This window comes from Myotis myotis, unplaced genomic scaffold (assembly GCF_014108235.1).
Source record: "Myotis myotis isolate mMyoMyo1 unplaced genomic scaffold, mMyoMyo1.p scaffold_m19_p_12, whole genome shotgun sequence".
In the NCBI taxonomy this organism is placed as follows: Eukaryota; Metazoa; Chordata; class Mammalia; order Chiroptera; family Vespertilionidae; genus Myotis; species Myotis myotis.
Window position 1 is genome coordinate 37,955,672 of NW_023416316.1, and position 12,846 is coordinate 37,968,517.

General features: G+C 41.5%; 1 long non-coding RNA gene across 3 annotated transcripts in view; it reads right to left on the reverse strand.

Moving 5' to 3' along the window:
• The window catches only part of LOC118666790, a 41,339-nt gene extending 29,327 nt beyond the window's left edge, over positions 1-12,012 (reverse strand). For all 3 annotated transcript variants that reach the window (XR_004971080.1, XR_004971081.1, XR_004971082.1), the window contains exon 1: positions 11,895-12,012. This is a non-coding gene — a long non-coding RNA (uncharacterized LOC118666790). The remainder of the gene's footprint in view (positions 1-11,894) is intronic.
• Positions 12,013-12,846: the final 834 nt, after the last annotated feature.

The window sequence follows — 12,846 nt, forward strand, 5'->3', positions numbered from 1 at the left end:
TGGGTGGGGGCTGGCTGGTTTGCCCTGAAGGGTGTCTCGGATCAGGGTGGGGATCCTGCTGGGGTGCCTGGCCAGCCTGAGTGAGGGGCTGGGGGCCATTTTCAGACTGGCCACACCCCCTTCAGGGTTCGTGTCCCCACTGGAGTGCCTGGCCAGCCTTAGTGCTGCTGAGGAGGCAGGAGAGGTTCCCACCATCACCGCTGTACTGGCAGCCGTCAGCCTGGCTTGTGGCTGAGGAGAGCTCCCACTGTGGGAGCGCACTGGGTGAGGGGCTGAGGGCCGTTTTCAGGCTGGCCACACCCCTTTCAGGGTGGGGGACCCCGCTGGGGTGCCTGGCCAGCCTGGGTGAGTGGCTGATGGTTGTTTGAAGGCTGGCCAAGCCCCCCAGCAGGGACCCTTACCCCATAAGGGTGTGGCCAACCTGGGTGAGGGGCTGATTGCTGTTTGCAGGTTGGCCACAGCCCCTTCAGGGTGGGGGTCCCCGCTGGGGTGCCTGGCCAGTCTGGGTGAGGGGCTGATGGCTGTTTGCAGGCTGGCCACAGCCCCCAGCCACCCAAGCTCCCAGTGGAGGCTGGCTGGAAGCAGGTATCTGGGATTTATTTATCTTCTATAATTGAAACTTTGTTGCCTTGAGCAGAGGCCACAGCTGGTCAGGGCAGACGGGAAGCTTGGCTTCCTCCATCACCACAGCAACCAAGCCTCCTGCTTGCTCCAGCTCCATGGCTGCCGGCTGCCATCTTGGTTGGTTTAATTTACATATAGTCGTTCTGATTGGCTGGTGGGCATGACTTGGGGCATAGCAGAGGTGCGGTCAATTTGCATGTTTCTTTTTTATTAGATTAGATAGTGAGCAATTAAATTTACAATGTTAAAAAGAATGTTGGGCTTTTTGATATTGTATCATTAAGAATTCTATGTGGAGGGACTGCCTTCAAATTATTGTCTAAAAGCAGGTACAAACAAGATAAAACACTTTTCCTTAGATCCCCTTAGAACCAACAACTTTCAAAGGGTGAACATCTACAAGTCTCAGGATGGAGAACTGACTTTCCATACTGAACAGTGAAGTAAGCTTACTCTCAGATGGAATTGAATTTTCTTTTGGAACTTCCACTGATCTTGTAAGCCATGAGTCATAACACAAGGAGCAAGGATGAAGAAAATTAGCCTTTCATAGGTTGAAGTGTGTGCTGCTCAGGGTCCATATCAAACTTACTTTGCATAAAGAACTCCCTCCTCATCAGATGGCTTCCTGATGTGCCTCCTTCCATGCTTCAAGCCTCTGCTCCAATGCCGCCTCCTAAGGGAAGCTGTCTCTGACTGCCCTCCTATTTAAAATTATAGCCCCCTTCAATTAAGCCTCCATTCTCCTTCCCTACTTTAATTTATTCATAGCACTTATTACCATCTAATATAGGCTATTTTTCTTATTATCTCCTTTATCTTGTATCTCTTCCCATTATAACATGAATTCCAGGAGGGTAAGGGTTTTTATCTGTTTTGTTCATTATTTTATATCCCCAGTGTCCAAGAAAATACCTGTAATTCAGGATCCGGTTTCTGGGTTGTTGTGTGTGTGTATGTGTGTGTGTGTGTGTGTGTGTGTGTGTGTGTTTCTTTTAAAAATATATATATTTTTATTGATATTTTACAGAGAGGAAGGGAGAGGGATAGAGAGTTAGAAACATCGATGAGAGAGAAACATCGATTAGCTGCCTCCTGCACACTCCCTACTGGGGATGTGCCCGCAGCCAAGGTACATGCCCTTGACTGGAATCAAACCTGGAACCCCCTCAGTCCGCAGACCTATGGTCTATCCACCGAGCCAAACCGGTTAGGGCTGTGTGTTTTTTTAAGATATAAAAATTACCTACTTTCCTACAACATACATTCTAATGGAGGAGATGAACAACAAAACCAACCGATAAAATAAGCAGGGTGATAAAGGCCATGTGATGGTAAATAAATAGGGTGGGTTAGGGAAGGCCTCTTTAGATGTGGTCTCATTTGAGCAATGATGGGGAGGATGAGATAGACACTTGGATAGAGATGTTAGAAGAGCATCCAGGCAGAGGGAACTTCAAGCATGATGTCCTGAAGACAGAGTAAGCTGGCTTAAGAATAGAAAGCAAGCCAAGGGGCTGAAATGCTGTGTTTGAAGGGATAAATTGGGAGATGGACAGGAGCCCAGTCCTGGAATGCTCTCTTCATTTATCCCCATTACTATTCAAAATGTGAGTCACCAAAGTCCCTCTTGCACCTGCTTTGAATACCATTTCCTAGACACCCTAAGCTCTTTCTTGCTATTCGGGCCTCTCAGCAGAAATATCCTTTCTTCAATGTGGATTTCTCTGGAATCCTACATACACACATGAACACACACACACACACACACACACACACACACACACACACCAGCAAGAATCAAACATTTTATCTTATATTATGTCCTTGACAGCATTTATCACTATTTGAAATTTAATCGTGAGGCACATGGGTGCACGCACACACACACACCACTAGATTGCAAGCCTATGAGAACAAGAACCTTTTTTGTCTTATTCACCAGTATATTCCCAGTGTCTAAACCAGGGGTTGGCAAACTTTTTGACTCGAGGGCCACAATGGGTTCTTAAACTGGACCAGAGGGCCAGAACAAAAGCATGGATGGAGTGTTTGTGTGAACTAATATAAATTCAAAGTAAACATCATTACATAAAAGGGTACAGTCTTTTTTTTTTTAATTTTATTCATTTCAAACGGGCCGTAGTTTGCCCATGGCTGGCTAAACCCATGCTTGGCACATGATAGGTGCTCAAAATTATTTGATGGATAAGGTCATTGTCCCTGGGAAGCAGACTCTGAGGCAGAGATTTGTATTCAGGAAATTTATAGGGAGTAGTCTTTGTAAAAACAAAACACTCCCTATAAATAGAGTAGTAATAGAGTGAGGAGAGTGGAAATGGTCAGAGGGATGAGTTGATCTGTGACTCAGATGCAAATTGAGCTAGGATGTCCCTTCAAAGATGCTCTGGATGGAGATTCCATGGGGCTTGGCCTTATTGTTCCACATGGACCAGACACTGCAAACAGACAGGGAGGGTTGGGGATTCATTTTGGGTGAGGCAGCTCCCTTCAGCCACAGCAAGGCCTGAAGAAGCACTCAGCTGTAACCCATTAGCAGCCAACACTCAGGCCAAGTATGGAATTGAGGGCAGTACGTCATGGCACCTACTGCAATAAATGAATGAATGATGAATAAATGAATTCTCACTACCTAAACTTATGTTAAAGTGTCTCTAATCTAGTTTACTATATCCAATACAGTTTTATCAATCTTATAATGTAGCACCCCCCTCTACTCATTTTAAATGTGTCTTTTATTGATTTTAGAGAGAAAGGGAGAGGGAGAGAGAAACAATGGTTGCCTCCTGCACACATCCCTACTGGGGATCAAGCCCGCAACCCAGGCATATGCCCTAACTGGGAATTGAACCAGCAACCTTTTGGTGCATGGGATAATGCTCAACCAACTGAGCCACACCAGCCAGGACCCTTTACTCATTTTAACAAAATTATGTATACAATGTATATGTATACATTACCGTAAAATTACTACTACCCTAGAATTTTAAATCTGTGCTTCTGTCACAAATAAAGAACTATTTCACTACTAGAGGCCCAGTGCACAAATTCGTGCATGGATGGGGTCCCTCTGGGTGGCCTGCAGGGATTGGGCCAAAACCGGCAGTCCAACACCAAAGTTCCTGCCTGTCTCTCCCACTCATCCCAGCCCCACTGCACTTGCTGCGGCTCACGCCCAGTCAGTCCTGATGGGGAGAGGCTGGCACCACTGCAGTGGCACCCACAGCAGCGTTTGCCAACAATAAGACCTACGTCTGGCGCCTGTACCGAGTGGGGTGCAGGGAGGTCCAGGATACAATTGGCCTTCTGGGTGGGTGGTGGAATGCCCTTGCCTGCCCAGGATCCAGATCTGTCCCACTGATGTTCACGCAGGTTGTTGGGAGCCACTTGGTGCCCACTTTTATACTGTTTCTTCTTCGTGGAGCATCTCAGGAGGGGAAGCGGCTGCAGTGTCTGAGGCCAATTTCCAGGAGGCCAGAGGTGCTATCAGGATCATGCTGGTGGCACCGGTCCATCAGTGTCTGGCCTGTTCTCTGGAGACTGGACCTGCAGGACTACTGAGGAAGTGAGTGGCTGCTGTCAGGCCACTGGGATGGGTCAGTCAGCTGAGTAGCACTGAGCAGCACTCCCACTGTGGGAGTGCACTGACCACCAGGGGGCAGTTCCTGCATTGAGCATCTGCCCCCTGGTGATCAGTGCATGTCAGTGACTAGTCAACCAGTCGTTCGGTCACTTAGGCTTTTATATATACCAGTATAGATAGCTCTTAAAAATAAATTTCTTTTATAGGCATGTCACAAACATTTTCATGATGACTTTAGAACAGCCGTGGGCAAACTACAGCCTGCGGGCCGGAATCGGCCCATTTGAAATGAATAAAACTTAAAAAGAAAGGCCGTACCCTTTTATGTAATGATGTTTACTTTGAATTTATATTAGTTCACACAAACACTCCATCCATGCTTTTGTTCCTGCCCTCCGGTCCAGTTTAAGAACCCATTGTGGCCCTCCAGTCAAAAAGTTTGCCCACCCCTGCTTTAGAATCAGGAAATGAACTTATTTAAGGTTTTATCTCCACCAACAGAGAAAGCCCTATAAATAGTAATGAATTCTTTAGGTTTTATTTGGTGTCGTCTCCTTTATTACCTAGCTATTTTTCTGTCTTTAACCATAATGAAAATTCAAACGATCCTCCAGTTCCTCTGCTTTCTCTTGTGTTGGGGTCCAGCCCCAGTAGGTCCAGGGGTTCCCCAAAGGTGTGGACGGAGTCAGCAAAGAAGGAATGACACGGAGGTAGCATTCAGTTGATCAGCATAGCGAGGTTCTTTAGTCAGGTTCTCCAGCCAGGTTCTGTAGCCAGGTTCTCTCTTTATTCTCTTGTTACATCTGTATTTATACCAGTTAATTTTAATCCTATCCATTCTATTCCAAAGGTTAGGGCGTTTGTTAATCTAGTTCTGTTGAGTTTAATCCTGTCTAGGTTAATCTCTGTGTTCCATTATAAGGGCTATTCCAAGGTCACTGCTCTACTGATAAGCTACAAGGAAGTGACTGAAGGAGATTATCCTACCCAGTAAAGGTTATGTCCTCCCAGCCTCGCTGCTTGCCTTCCCTGGGACTGCCCTGTGTTGGTGGATCTCCAGGGGTATAGGCTTTGGTGCTTTCCCTGGTGGGAAGACCCCTGGGGATGTGGGCCCAACAAGTCCCAAATTTATTGCCAACAGTCTTAGTCCAAGTTCTTCGTAAGCAGTACATGGTATTTCTGTAACACTAGGGGGATTTACTGATTTATTCTCTTCCTTAGTCCTGTTAATCCCTAATCTGGGGAAACAACCTTTCTCAGGGAGGTGGTCCTGTTTAAAACACATAGCGCTAAGAGGGGGAGCAAACATATTAAGAACAGTATGCCATATACGCCAGGTCCCTTGAAACATAAATTGTGCAGATGTTTCTTCCCTGCAGCGACTGTGTCAAGCAGCAAGGATGGACCGGCTTCCGGCACTCTTGGAAACTGATTTGTAAAGGTGTTTTTATAGTTCCTTCTAACATGTAAATTGATTGAAAGTAATAATAATAATCATACTAAAATGGTACAAGTCATTTTCTATAAAGCATGGCAGGTAAGTATGGAGGTGATAATATAACTGTCATTTTACTAGAAATGCCCAGGTCTCGGGGAGCTGGATATGAGCAAACAGTTTTATTTCATGTTTTAGAGAGTTGTTTTCATGTCCAATTTTTATGTGCTAATAGAGCAATTTATGACTATAATTAATGACCCAGCATAATAGCTTTTCCTTTTAAAAACACCAATGTGTAGTGAAGTAACTAGAAAGCACAAGAAGTTACCAGTATTTTCAAGTTCAAGTTAGGAAATCAATCTTCCTACTGTACAAATATGCCCAACGTCCTCCTCCACCCTCATCAGCTGATTCCAGGCACTGGTGTTCAGACTAGACAGAGACTCTGAAGTCATCCAAACATGGGACCAGGAAGATGAGAACCATCTGAGCAAGCCACATAAAAACAGGAAGAGGGCAGTCCTGAGTAAGTTCCTTGGTATGAGGTCTATTTTCCTGAACCACCTGGGGCATGGGTGGCTTGGCCTAATTTAAAACATTAAAAACAAAGAGTGGACAATGACTTTAAAATCGACCAGCTTTAATGTAAATTGGTGCAGACACTATGAAAAACAGTATAGAGATTCCTCAAAAATTAAAAACAGAACTACCATATGACCCAGAAAATCCACTTCTGGGTATTTATCCTAAGGAGATGAAATCACTATCTTAAAGATATATTTTCACTTCTGTGTTCACTGCAGAATTATGGACAACCACCAGGACATGGAAACAACATAAACTGATGAACAAAAATAGATCCAGAGACAGAGAAGCATCGAACACACCTTCGAGCCTGGGAGGGAAGGAAGTAGAAGGTGGAGTGGGATGTGGTAAGAGATCAACCAAAGGACTTGTGTGCATACATATAAGCATAAATAATGGACACAGACAGTAGGGGGGCAGGGATATTTACTGGGGTGGGTAGGAGCAGCCAGGGAGAGGTCAATAGGTAAAAAAGGAGACATGTGTAATACTTTCAACAAAAAAGAATTTAAATTAAAAAAAAAATTTCGGCCCTAGCATGTTTGGCTCAGTAAGTAGAGTGTAGGCCTGCAGACTGAAGGGTCCTGGGTTTGATTCTGGTCAAGGGAACATGCCCAGGTTGCAGGCTCAATCCCCAATAGGGTGCGTGCAGGAGGCAGCTGATCAATGACCCCTAGTAAGGGGTGTGCAGGAGGGAGCCGATCAATGATTCTCATCATTGATGTTTCTCTCTCTCACTCCCTCTCCCTTCCTCTCTGAAATCAATAAAAATATTTTTTTAAAAAAAAAAGAAATAAAATTTTGGCTCTCTAATAAATTTTTTTAAAAACCTTAAAGGGGCAGTTTGGGTGAACTATTTTATTGTAAATAAGTCAATGTGTTTATATAATTCCCCCTAGCTTTGAAACCTCTTTTTCTGTATAATTAGTTTTTTAAAAATCAAAGAAAGAGCACCTCTGGTATACTATTAAATACACCAACAAATCCAAAATAAATAACAAGAGGAATGACCTAATTTTATTTGATAGTTCACAGAATGAGGTATTGGCTCAAATTCATTTTCAACCAGGATGGTTTATATTAGCCCGCAATCCCTGGTTAATCTCAATGGGAATCTCTTGTTAAGTTGATGAGTATAATGTACATAAAGTTCAGCTTGAAGATGGTTAAAGACTTTTAGATATAGAGGTATATGTGTAAGTACTATCATTATATCCATTCCCACAGTGACAAAGTATTCAGGAAAAGATGGACTGTACATGTGGTCAGATGTGGTCAGGGAGGAAAATAGAAGAGGAAAGGAAAGAGAAGTAAAATAAAGAGAAGGAGGAAAGATTTGAAAAGAAAAGAAAAGATCACATTTTGCCTTTGCCAGAGCATTTTGGTTTGGGATTTTTTATTTATCTGCAGAAGGTAAATGGCCTTTGGGTTTGGAATATTTGTACTTGATAATCACACATTACTAAAAGATGGTCTGTGCAAGTGTTTTGGGCTCAAGGGTATAAGAAAATACTATATACACTTTAGAAAACTATACGGACAGCCTTGTATATTTCTTTCATATCTTCACCATCTTCAAAATATTATTTAAATAGTCTTGAAACTATTTCGGATTGTCCTTGCATTTGCTAATAGTTCAGTCTTGAACACAAGTGGCGAGAAACCTAGATAACTGATCCTATTCTCATTGCCTGGATTAAGTTAATAAAGCTTCTGAGTCTAGACCTAGGGAAACATTACTACTGTTAAAACTTAAACTAGTGTCTGCAAATTGTAGTCCATAAACATTGGATCTATGTGATGGTAATCAGTTTTCTAGGGGCAAAAAGGTTAATGATCCATTCAGTTGGAAAAACTTGGACTTCGAAATAAAGAATAAAATCATATGATCATATCAGTAGGTATAGAAAATCTGTTTGACGAAATCCAGCATCCATTTATTTTTAAAAACCCTCAGCAAATGAATAGAGAAAACATACCTCAACATAATACAGGAATAGATAAAATATACCTAACATAATAAAGACTACATATACAAGCACACAGGTAACATCATACTCAATGGGGAAAAGCTAAAAGTATTTTCCTTAAGATGACATGATAACGTTCTCCACTTTCACTACTTTTATTCAACATAGTATTGGAAGTTCTAGCCATAGCAATCAGACAAAAAAAAAGGATAAAATAAAAAGTATCCAAATTGGAAAGAAAGAAAGAAAGAAAGAAAGAAAGAAAGAAAGAAAGAAAGAAAGAAAGAAAACCTCATTGTTTGAAGATGACATGATACTATATAGAGAACCTTAAAAAGTCCACTGAAAAAGTCCTATAACTGATAAATGAACTTAGTAAATTAGCTGTATACAAAATAAATATTCACTAAGGAGGTGAAAATAATAAGATACTGAAGACTGAAATTGAAAATTTCTCAGAAAATAATAAGATACTGAAAACAGAAATGGAAAATACAAATAAATGGAAACACACACCATTCTCAAAAATAGGAATAACTGACACCATTAAAATGTCCATACTACCCAAAGCAATATATAGATTCCACGCAATTCCTAACAAAATACCAATGGTGTTTTCACAAAACTAGAATAACACAAAAATTTATATGGAGCCACAAAAGACCCCAAATAGTCACAGCAATCTGGAGAAAGAACAAAGTTGGAGGTATTATGCAACTTGATATCAAACTATACTACAAATCTATAGAAATAAAAACAGCATGATAGTGGCATAAGACAGACACATAGATCAATGGAACAGAATAGTGATCCCAGAAAAAAACCCCACATCTTTGTGGTCAATTAATATATGACCAAGGAGGCAAGAATATGCAGTGTGGTAAAAACAAATGGTGCTGGGAAAACTAAACAGATACATGCAAAAAATCAAACTAGACCATTTTGTACCATATCTTACCTAATAATAGACAAACATGTAAATTAACCATCCCTCCACTATGCTCACCAGCCAATCAGGAGAGTATGCAAATTAACCCAACAAAGATGGCGGTTAATTTGCATATGTAGGGGTGAAGTGGCGGAGCAAAGACTGAAGGCTCTGTCCGGAGTGAAGGCCTGAGTCCCGGGTGCTGCAGGAAAACCGGTGCCGGCAGCCAGGGGAAGGGAAGGCCTATTGCACGAATCTCTTTGTGCAACGGGCCTCTAGTATAAGAATAAAGTCAAAATGAATAAAAGACTTAAATGTAAGACCTGAAACCACAAAACTCCTAGAAAAAAGCATAGGCAGTAACTCTCTGACATTGCTCTTAGTAATATTTTTTTCTGATATATCTCCTCAGGTAAGGGGGAAAAGGAAAAAATAAACAAATGGGACTACATCAAACTAACAAGTTTTTGCATAGCAAAGGAAACCATCAATAAAATGGAAAAAAAAAAGCCTATTGAATGAAAAAAGATATTCGCCAATAATACATTCAATAAGGGATTAAATCCAACATTTATAAAGAACTCATATAACTCAACACACAAAAAAAAAATCCATTAAAAAATGGACAAAGATCCTGAATAGACACTTCTCCAAAGATGGCATACAGATGGTCAATGGATATATGAAAATATGTTCAATGTCACAAATCATCAGAGAAATGCAAATTAAAACCACAATGAGATATCACCTCACACCTATCAGAATAGCTATCATCAATAAATCAACAAATAACAAGTGTTGGTGAGGATGGGGAGAAAAGGGAACCCTCGTACACTGTTGGTAGGAATGCAGATTAATGCAGCCACTGTGGAAAGCAATATGGAGTTTCCTCAAAAAATTAAAAACAGAACTGCCTTATGACCCAGCAATCCTTCTCCTGAGAATTTATTCAAAGAAACCCAAAATACTAATTTGAAAGAATATATCTACCCCATGTTCATTGCAGTATTATTTACAACTAGTAGCCCTGCACATGAATCCATGCACCAGTAGCTTGCCAGTAGCTCCCTGCCGCCCTCCAGTAGCTCTCCGCCCACTGCCCCGCCCTCCTGTAGCTCCCCCCACACCCACCCCCCACCCTCCTCTCATAGCTTGCTGCTCTGCCCCCTCCTATAGCTCTCCGCCACTCGCTTATAGCCCGCTACCCCACCCTCCTGCTGATCCGTGATCTGGTCGTTACACAGTGGGTCATTATGCTTCAAGAGTAATGACTATTTGCATATTACATCTTTATTATATAGGATAGCCAAGATTTGAAAGCAGCCTAAGTGGCCATCAGTAGATGAGTGAATAAAAAAAGCTACAGTACATTTACACAACAGAATACTATTTGGCCATAAAAAAAAAAAGGAAATCTTACCCTTTGTGACAGCATGGATGAATTTGGAGAGTATTATGCTAAATGAAATAAACCAGCCAGAGAAAGACAAGTACCATATGATTTCACTTATATGTGGAATCTAAAGAACAAAATATATGAACAAACAAAACAAAAACAGTTCATAGATACAGAAAACAAACTGAGGGTTGCCAGAAGAGAGGGGCTTGGGAAGCTGGATGAAAAAGGTGGAGGAATTAAGAAGTAGTAGGACAAATCAGTAGTTACAAAACAGTCATGGTTATGTAAAATACAGCATAGGGAATATAGTCAATAATATGATAACTATATATGGTGACAGGTAGGTTTTAGAATTATTGAGGGGATCTTTGTAAATTATATAAATGTCTAATCACTATGCTAAAATCTAAAACTAATTAAAATAATACTAAATGTCAACATAATTGAAAAATAAAATAAGAAAAACTTGAGTTTCAACAAAATGCAAACCCAGTCACATGACTCTGAAGGGAAATTTATGCCGAGTTTCCCAAACCCTATTTTATAATTGAGGTAAAATTGGTATATCATACATAAGCTTCAAGTGTATAACATTGTACGTGAAGATCTGCATACACTACAAAGTGATCACCACCAAAAGAACAGTACCATCCCTCACCATACAACAACCCCCTTCACCCATTTCACCCAAATATAGTCTTGACCAGTTCCTATTTCACCTCCTTCAGCAAAAAAATCTCTGCTCTCTTTCAGGAGTAACCAGACAGCTACAACATGAGGACACAAGCTTTATTTTAGTTAAAATTAGATTTGAAGAGAAGCAAAAGTTTGTTTTTTTAATTATTTTAACACTTTAATAACTCCCAAAGTTCCAGGAAGAGCTGAAATCATCCCCACCACAGCAGAAAACCCAGACCCTGGGAAGATATCAGTGTCAAAATAAAACAAGGCTCAAATCTGGGCCTTAGAAACTACTTGCTGCGTGGCCTTGGGCAAGGTCTGATCATCTCTGAGCCTCCGATTTTCTTCTCTAACGTGAGGGTAATGATGTAAACCTCACAACATTGTTTGAGGATTAAATGAAGCAGCATGTGGAAAAGCACCCTTCCTTGGCCTCAGAATTGATACACCATTAAAGTAAGTTATTTCCCCCTTTTTCCTTTTTCTCTCAGCAAACACCCCCCTCTTGAAGTCCAGAGTGAACATTTTAGGAAAAGTGATGAAATAAATAAGCATCGCTTGTTTAGCTAAAATAAATAAATAAATAAATAAATAAATAACCTTGAGAAACTCTCTTTGGCATTCTAGTCTGGGTGGAACAGATACATAGGTTGGATTCTACTCACAGACGACGAAGCTTCTAGATTGTTCCTCCTGAGACTCCCTTCTGGAAAGGCCTCCTGTCAAAAACCACAGAGATCAATCTTGCCCCAAAGGTCAACGTGTTTGTCACCTCCTGTCTAGACTATTGCAACGTTCGAAACCTGGACCTCCCACAGGGAGCTGTCCTCTGACAGAAGATGACTCAGACGTGACAGCAGGCCTGCTGGTTAGGTCAGCCCAAGGCAAGCCCAGCACACCCCGGCAGACGCTCGGCCTTGGCTGCTGTTTTACGTCAAGTCCAATTTACCATCTGGGCTCTCAAATTAAATCACTAGGCGGTGATGAGCCCAGCTTGCTGGAAGACCTTTTCATTCCACATGACCTGCTGATAACTTGTTGGACATGGAGATATTGGAACACAATATAGCTAGCTCTTCATTCAAGTCTGTTTTCAATTCAAATAACTGGTCCCACGTATGCTTCTAGTTAACATGCCTGTATGCCAGCGCCAAGAGGAGTCTGCGTGCCGCTCTGCCTCCCCCATCCACAGACTGGAGTTCAGAACATCTCAAAGGATTAACAAAATAAACTGAGCACAGAGAAGTTGAAAAGGCAGGGAGGGGCAGAGGTATACTAAATTTACTAAAACTTACTAAAATTAGCATTCTTGCCCCCAGTCCAACCCTTTCCTGGGGTCAGTCTTGAATTGCTTGAATTCAAAAGATATTATTGCCTACAAATCCAGAAGGTGCCACATTGGACTTTTTCCAGTAGGGATGGTATCATCAATGTTCTCTATCATTTCCTCTTATAACCAATATTTCTAGTCTGTTTATTTTAAAACTTACTGGCAAGAAGCTGTGAGAAAATACAGATATGTAAAATAACTGCCCTGCAGAAGATGCTGAGCTTAGCCATGTGCCTCATCAGTGGGGCAGAGTGGGTTTCTGAAAAGAAAATTGGTCCTTTCCAGGA